Below are 7,861 nucleotides of genomic sequence, written 5' to 3' on the forward strand. Positions count from 1 at the left end.
CATGAATATTGATGCAAAAATCCTGAACAAAAGAGTAGCAAGCTGAATTCAATATACTTAAAAGATCATTCATCATGACCAAGTAGGATTTATCCCAGGGATACAAGGTTGATTTAACATACAAAAATATCAGTGTGACCCACAAGATCAACTAAAGACAAAAACCATACGATAATTCCAATTGATGCTAAAAAACCAGTTGATACTTCAACATAATAAAGGCCATATTTGACAGACCCACTGCTAGTAGCATACTGAATGAGAATTTTGAAAGCCTTTCCTCTAAGATCTGGAACATGACAAGGATGCCCACTTTCACCACTTTTATTCAACATAGTACTGGAAGTCCTAGCTAGAGCAATCAGACAAGAGAAGGAAGGAATAGGCATCCAAATTGGAAAGGAAAAAGTCAATTTATCCTTGTTTGCAGATGATATTATCTTATATTTGAAAAAACCTAAAATCTCCACCAAAAAACTATCAGAACTGATAAACAAATTCAGTAAAGTTGCAGAATATGAAATACAAAAATTAGTGAAATTTCTATTTGTTAACAGTGAACAATCTAAAAAAGAAATCAAGATCGAAATCCCATTTTGATCCTCACATGATTATGGAGACTGGTAAGACCAAACCTTTGGCATGGGTCAGCAGGCTTGAGGTCCAGGAGAGCCAATGGTGCAATTCCACTCTGAAGCCATCTGCTGGATAATCTCCTTTTGCTTGGGGATGCTAGTCTTTTTGTTCTATTCAAACTTTCAACTGATTGCATAAGGGCCACCCACATTATAAGCAACCTGCTTACTAAAAGTCCATCCATTTAAATGGACTCATCCAAAATCACTTCCAAGTTGACACAAAATTAACCATCATACTCCTTAATACTAATGCCCCCAAATATTTCAGAGTGAATTTACTCAGGACAAGAAAATTATCTTACATCACCAAAGTACAGTTGCCAAATCTTTTGATGTGCTCCAATGATTTGGGTGGGTTTTGCTTTATTTTCCTGCACAGAATGTTCCAGGCTCATCATGTACCTTCCCTGCTTGGTGCTGGTCCAGCTTCTTTGTAACATAAATGATATTAGGACATTTATGCCTAAGTAAGTGACAAGTTAAGAAATGCTTATCCCAACTTTGCTTGCTTTTCATTCTCTTTTTATCTTCCCTCTTAAAAATCAGAGTCACATAAGAAACCAAACCTCAATAAAATGAGTGACTACTCATGTAAATACCTACTAGAAAAAATTCTGGTGAAGAAAGATGTCTTGTGCAATGCAGTGTAACATTCTGTTAAACTAGCAGCTCTGGTAGTCCTGGCTTGATGCTTGGAAATCTTTAGCCTCTAGCTCCCAAGTCCTGCAAAGTTTCTTTCTGATTAAAGTGTAATTACAGTGGAAATGCAAATGTATCAAAAAAAATCAATAATAGTTTTGATCAACTATGTCCACCAAATAAGTCTTAAGATTTAATTCAGACAGGAATCTTTAATCTTTCATTCTCAGACCTAAATTCTGAATTTAATTAAAATATCAAATGTCATTTATGCTTCACCTCTGTTTTACATTCACAAAATGATTTAAATTGACTTCATTTCAATTTACTTTATATTTCTCTCTGGGGAAGTCCCTTCCTCTCTTTATGTTTGTTTCTCCATGTGAAATGTGAAGATAATATTTATTGTGTAGGGTTGTATGATATGTGATATAAGAAGTATATGTTTTGGTTTTCATCCACAGTTCTTGGTTCACAGACCCTAAAACCCTTGAAATTTCCTAAGCTATTGGAGCCATGGTAGTATCTCATTGTTATAATATTTGATTTTTTGCCCTTGGTTCCTGAAACAGCTCCAGAATGAAAAAAGTGAAAGAAGCACCTTGTATTATTCATAACAAGCCCCTTTCAACCATACATAAATTTATGTTAATGAGGTGATTTTTGGAAAGCCTCCAGATAACCAAAGGATGGGGTCTGGTTGCCAAGAGAACCAACCACGTGATTAGACGGTTGGAATTTCCAGCCCCAGCACTCACCTTCAAGGAGGGGAGAGGAGCTCAAGGTTGAGTTGATCACCAATAGCTAATGATTTAATCAATCATGTTGCAATAAAGTTTCCATAAAAACCCAAATGAATGAAGTTCAGAGAGCTTCTGGGTGGTGAATAAGAACACATCCATGTGCCACGAGGGCAGCACACTCGGAAGCTTCATAGAGACAGGAGGTCCCGTGCTTGGGACCCTTCTGGACCTCTCCCTATGTATCTCTTCATCTGGCTTTTCATTTCTATCTTTCAGTATATCCTTTGTAATAATCTGATAATCTAGTTTTATATACTGCTTCTAGTTCAAAATTTGACTCCTAAACTGTTTTCCTGAGTTCTATAAGCTGCTTGCAAATGACTGAACCAGCAGGAGGTCATATGGACCTCTGATTCTGATCAGCCAGAAAGGCAGATGACAAGCTGCGATCAGCACATCCGAAGTGGGTTCCATCTTTATTTGTGGGACTGAGCCCTTAACCTGTGGGCTCCGAAGCCATTTCCAGGTAGATAGTGTTAAAATCGGGTTAAGCTGTAGAATGCCCAGTCAGTGTCTGCAGAGAACTAGGGAATTTCTTCGTGTGAAAAAGATCCCTACACAATTGGTGGTCAGAAGTGAAGTGTGGTGAGTGTAGAGTAAGAATATAATAGAAAAAAAAAACTGTTTTTCCCATTTCAGTTGGTGTCAGAGAGGTGGGATTTGCTAGAATAACCTTGGCTTAGGAAGCATGTGGTTTGGGAAGATAAAGAATGGAGAGAGAGAATGAATATGAAGAACTTTTGATCCCTGGATGGCTACCTAGTCACCTATAGTGCATAACTGCACCTTTGCCACAATCAGTTACTAAAGGTAAAAGTTACAATTCAGTTTAGAAATGGTGATAGAACAAACTCCAGATCAGTCAATTCTAGGAAGTAAGCAGTGATATTAATAGTTAACATTGTAATCCATAGACACAGACAAAAGAAAATGATATTTGTGCATTGCTTCAAGATAATTTGCAGGGCGAATGATGGGTAGGGGTGCAGCTGAAACAAGATTGTTGAAGGTGGGCAATGGGAATGTGACAGTATTACCATCTTCTTATTTGTACATGTTAGAAGCTTCTCATAATACAAAGGGTGTTTTTGAAGTACAAAGACACATATACCAAATTAGCCACTCTCAAATGCCTAGTTAATGTCACATTTCCTCAGTTAGGTCATGTAATTGGTTTGAAAAACAATAGAATGAGACAGTGAATCTTAAGATTCTGACAGCCACAGAAGTTGGCATCCTATACCTTCACCATTAATTTGAAAGCTACTTTTCTACATTTTTTAAAAAGTATTCAGGTATATCCAGATGGTTACCTTGATATAAACTGTATTTAGATATTTAACCATTTGGATATACCTAAATTGTTAATAAATTTTTTGTCATGCTTATTATATTACATAGGAATTTATAAAACTACATTTATATAATATGGCTCTTAAATATACTAATCAACTCAGGTCAAAATTAATGAGAACCCAAACATTTTCAAAGCACTGAAGCAAGTGTAGTTTAGATTTGCATTCTGAATAGCTCTATTTTAAAAGATGAATGGTAAATTTCTCTTGAATTATTGTTATTTTACTAAATTACTTTGATGAAAAGAAACAAATATAGAGGAGTTGCACATTTGAACAGTTGCCAACTTAGAGAATCCTGAGCATTTTTGGCAGCCCTCTGGAGCTCAGTCTTAAAATGACTTTTCAGATGAATGAGCATTTGTTTCACCCCTCCCACCTCCTCCAAAATCTCACTCCATTATCTTCTCTTCCAATTGTGTCTTCAGTCTCTTTCCACGTTTTTACTTTTTATGCATCTTGTGGACTAGTCTGATCTGATATTCCTTATCTTAAGATACAACACTACTCTTCCCACACACAAAACTCTTGCTGATGTACAAGAAGAGGACAAGGGCATAGACTGCAAGTGGAAACAATGGGGACAGAGACAGCAGTGACTTCAAATGTGGATCCCAAACCGAATGTCCCAAGGGCAGAGGCCATGCACTGTGGCACTAATTCTCCTGTAAGCTGCTTCTCACATAGCTATCGCTAGGCAGCATGCTCCAAGGTCAGCGATGGTGGGAATGTATTTAATAACAATGGATGAGTCTCACCAGCGACTCTGAATAGGCCAGCAAGAAAATAATAAAATAACAAATTGCACAGGGAAATTAAATATCAGCAAGGGGTTCATTTTGTGCTCTTTAAGCTCAGAATCATCTCTGGCCTTTTCCTTCACAATCCTTCCGTTCCTTCATGATCCAATCTGCCTCTGCCTCTCCCAACAGAAAGAGCTGCAAGTCTGATTTCATTCTTTCATCACGAGTACACAGTTTTAGAACACCAAAGTTAAAAATTTTTAAAGCAATTGCTTCTAAATGGAGACTTTTACTGCTGACAACATCCCAGGAAAAGGGAATTAGAATTTTTCTTCTCTCTGTTCTCACATATTTGAACTCTTTGGAAGCACTCAGTGGAAACAAACTCAGATGAGCTTTATTTAATTGCGTAATTAGTGGTTACTAAAAAGTGTTGGTCTGAATCACTGGAATGGTTCTTTATTTTAGTTCTCACAGTTGTTTTCCACAAGACATGAACTTAATTCTCCTCCCATCCTTTGTAAATCATAGCTATGGCTTACCATAAAAAGTAATTCCAATATTCAAGGTCAAGAATATGTAGTTAATGAAGTTAGATATCACTGCAATTTGTGATGAAAACCTGGTCCAGAATGCTGTACGTTCTTATTTTTTCTGTCGCATGGTATTAAATGGACTTGCTCCATTTAATCACCAGTTCTAAGAATTGAAATGTACCTTACACACCAGTGCACAGATTGGTTCAGTACAGTATCCCTTGTACCTCGCACCTAGAACACAGTATGCACTTAGTAAATACTTGCTGAATAACTTCATCTAGTTCAATCTAGCCAATCAGTGCAGAAATATTTTCAACCATGTTCCTCAAAGATGATCCTTAATATTTTCTGCTTAAGATTTTCCAGTTTCAAGAAACTCTTTCCTTCCTCTTTCCTCGTCTCCTTTCCTCCACTCCTTCCTTCAGGAGATCTATATGCCAGGCACTGCGGTAGGCTCTGGGATATTGTGAGCAAATATACATTCCCTGTACCCATGGAATTCATAGATTAGTAGGGAAGAGAAACGTTAATGAAAGAGTCAAATGAAAAAAGTAGCACCCAGAATAGTCACATTCATAGAGACAGAAAGTGAAAGAGCAGTTGCAGGGGCTGAGGGCAGGGGGAATGAGGAGTTATTGTTTAAGGGGTATAGAGTGTCAGTAAGGGATGATGAATAGGTTCTGGAGATGAATAATGGTATGGCTGTACAACAATGTGGATGTCTTTAATGCCATGAAGTTATACACTTAAAAGTGGCTAAAATGGTAAATTTTATGTTATGTATATTTTACCATAATAAAAACAAAACAAAACAAAAGTAAAGGCACTACTCTGATAAATGCTTAAGAAGGATAGTGCACAGAGCACATGGAGGCAAAATGAGCTGTTGGTCAGGAAGCTCTCCCAGAGGATGGGTAAACTGAGAGCTGAAGAATGAATACAAGCTGGCTTGATGTAGAAATGAAGGAAGACTACCCAGGAAGAAGGACTGACACTTTCAACAGGTGAGGAGGAGGCTCCTGTGCACAAGGTGCTGCAGGGAAGTCAGTATGGTTACCATTGGTGAACCAAAGGGTCCAGGTGCAGGGTGGGGCTGCACACCAAGGATGGGCCTGTCCCCAAAGGGCCTTTTAAACTCTGTTAAGGAACTTGGTCTTTATCCTACGAGTACTGGGGAACAATTCAGTAGTTTTAGACAAGGGGAAACAGGATCAAATGGAGAAAACATGATCAAATTTGCATCCCACTCACTGCTTAGGGGTATGTGTCCGTGTGTGTGTGTGTGTGTGTGTATGTGTGTGTGTGTGTGTGTTGCAAGCAGTTTTTTAAATTAGAAAGTTCTTCCGTCTATTGACTTGTTACTGCCTTCATTCAGCTTTCTGCCACTGGTCTTGGTTTCTGCCTTCTTTCTTCCGGAGCTCTGCAGAAACAAGTGTCCTTCCTCTTTTCTTAGAGCGCTTTTTAAACTCCAGTTCTGTTTCAGCCTCTTACTGTCCTCATGGTATCCTTCTGTATTTTTTATATTTTCAATCCTCCTATTAAATGTGGCTTCTGAAGTTGAGTACAATCCTCATCTCAGTTTTAGAGACACCAGAAATGCTACTATATTAGAGTCACACCCATCACAGACTGTTTCATATTAAGGTGGTAGTCAACGAAACAATCCCACCTCAAACTTTTTTCAGATGCAATGCTAATAAATCAGGAGGTCTCTACTTTTCTGATTTTGCACCTTTTAAAAAAACATAAATCAAGAGAACGGTACTGGGTTTCAGCCCTGGCAGAGTCACCAACTTGCTACACACTCTCCTCTTTCTTCAGGAATAAACAGGCTACCAAAAGCATATATTCTGGCCTGCTCTCCCCATGCTCTAAGTTTGCAAGCATTTTTTTCCAGTTGGGAGGTCTGCAGTAGTCCAATAGGGTTCCCAATTGGGAGGACCACTTCCCTGTATGCTTAAACCAGTTTCTTCATTATCAGCTTAATCAGTAATAATGTGATAGTTTTGATCCCAACTGTCTTTCTTCGTTATCTTATTTCTCAGTTGCTTCAGCACAAAGTAATATTTTTTGGGCTCTCCCAAACCATGAGATGACCAGTGTTCCTTTTCTAAAATTCCTTGTCCCTAGGTTTATGATTTTACATTTATCTTATTAAATGTCCTTAGGTTGGTTTCAGCCCATTCTTTATTAGTATCCATTAACACTAATTGGTACTAAGTATAATGGTCTGGAAGAGTTAACTTATTTCCTTAACCAATTAGCTAACTCCAAAAAAGTGACTTTGGCCCTGGAATCCATGGCATGCATTATCTCAGTGCCATATTAACAATTATATGGAAGCTCTCATTAATAAAGTGCTATTTCTTAGAGAGGCTCAAAATCAGATCTGTTCTATATTCAATTTCACTCTCTTGTAACTAATGTTACAGCAAGGTCATATGATACACTATTTCCCGTATCCCTTGAAAAGTTTGTTCATGGTGCCTGTTGCATAACATATGCAGAAATAATCATACAAATTGATAAGGGTGATGAGTCAGAGTGTAAATAATAGTAATTTATTATAATAGCCAGGTGATTTATGAGAGTCAGAGAACTCTCAGGTACACTATCTCCCTTGGGCTTCTCGGTAGTCCCAGGCAGCAGGCTGGGTGAGAAGTGTTATCTTCATCTTACAGATGAGGAGAGGAGTTCAAAAACGTGGCCCAAATCACAGGTGTTTTTGGTAGTAGAGTCAGAACCAGAACACAGGTCTGCAAAGACTGTCTAAAATTTACCTCCAAACCTGATAACTACTCCAGTTTTATATTACCTTCCACCTTGAATGGATTCTTACTACTGTCCCAGATGTAGGCATGAAGATTACACTTATTCATCACTAGACTTAGTACTCTTAAGTAAATTACTCTTCATGTGACTCTCTGGAGTTTATATAACAAGGTGTCTATTTTGTTGCATTAGAGCCCAAGTTCCTCAGGACAGTGCCTAAGACCAGAGGTGTTGAAAACAGACTTTCTGGGTTCAAATCCTGGCTCTGCCAATTGCTGAATGTCTTTGGGCAAGCTACTTAATATATCTGCCTTATTTTGGGTTCTTCTGATAACTTGGGTAAAGATAGTTTACTTCAAAGGTGATCCTGTG

At 38.0% G+C, this 7,861-nt stretch overlaps 1 pseudogene; it reads right to left on the bottom strand.

The window, feature by feature from the left end:
- LOC119472928 overlaps positions 1-7,596 on the bottom strand; it is a 23,286-nt pseudogene extending 15,690 nt beyond the window's left edge.
- Positions 7,597-7,861: the final 265 nt, after the last annotated feature.

The sequence above is a fragment of the Cebus imitator genome, unplaced genomic scaffold (assembly GCF_001604975.1).
Source record: "Cebus imitator isolate Cc_AM_T3 unplaced genomic scaffold, Cebus_imitator-1.0 Scaffold124, whole genome shotgun sequence".
NCBI lineage: Eukaryota > Metazoa > Chordata > Mammalia > Primates > Cebidae > Cebus > Cebus imitator.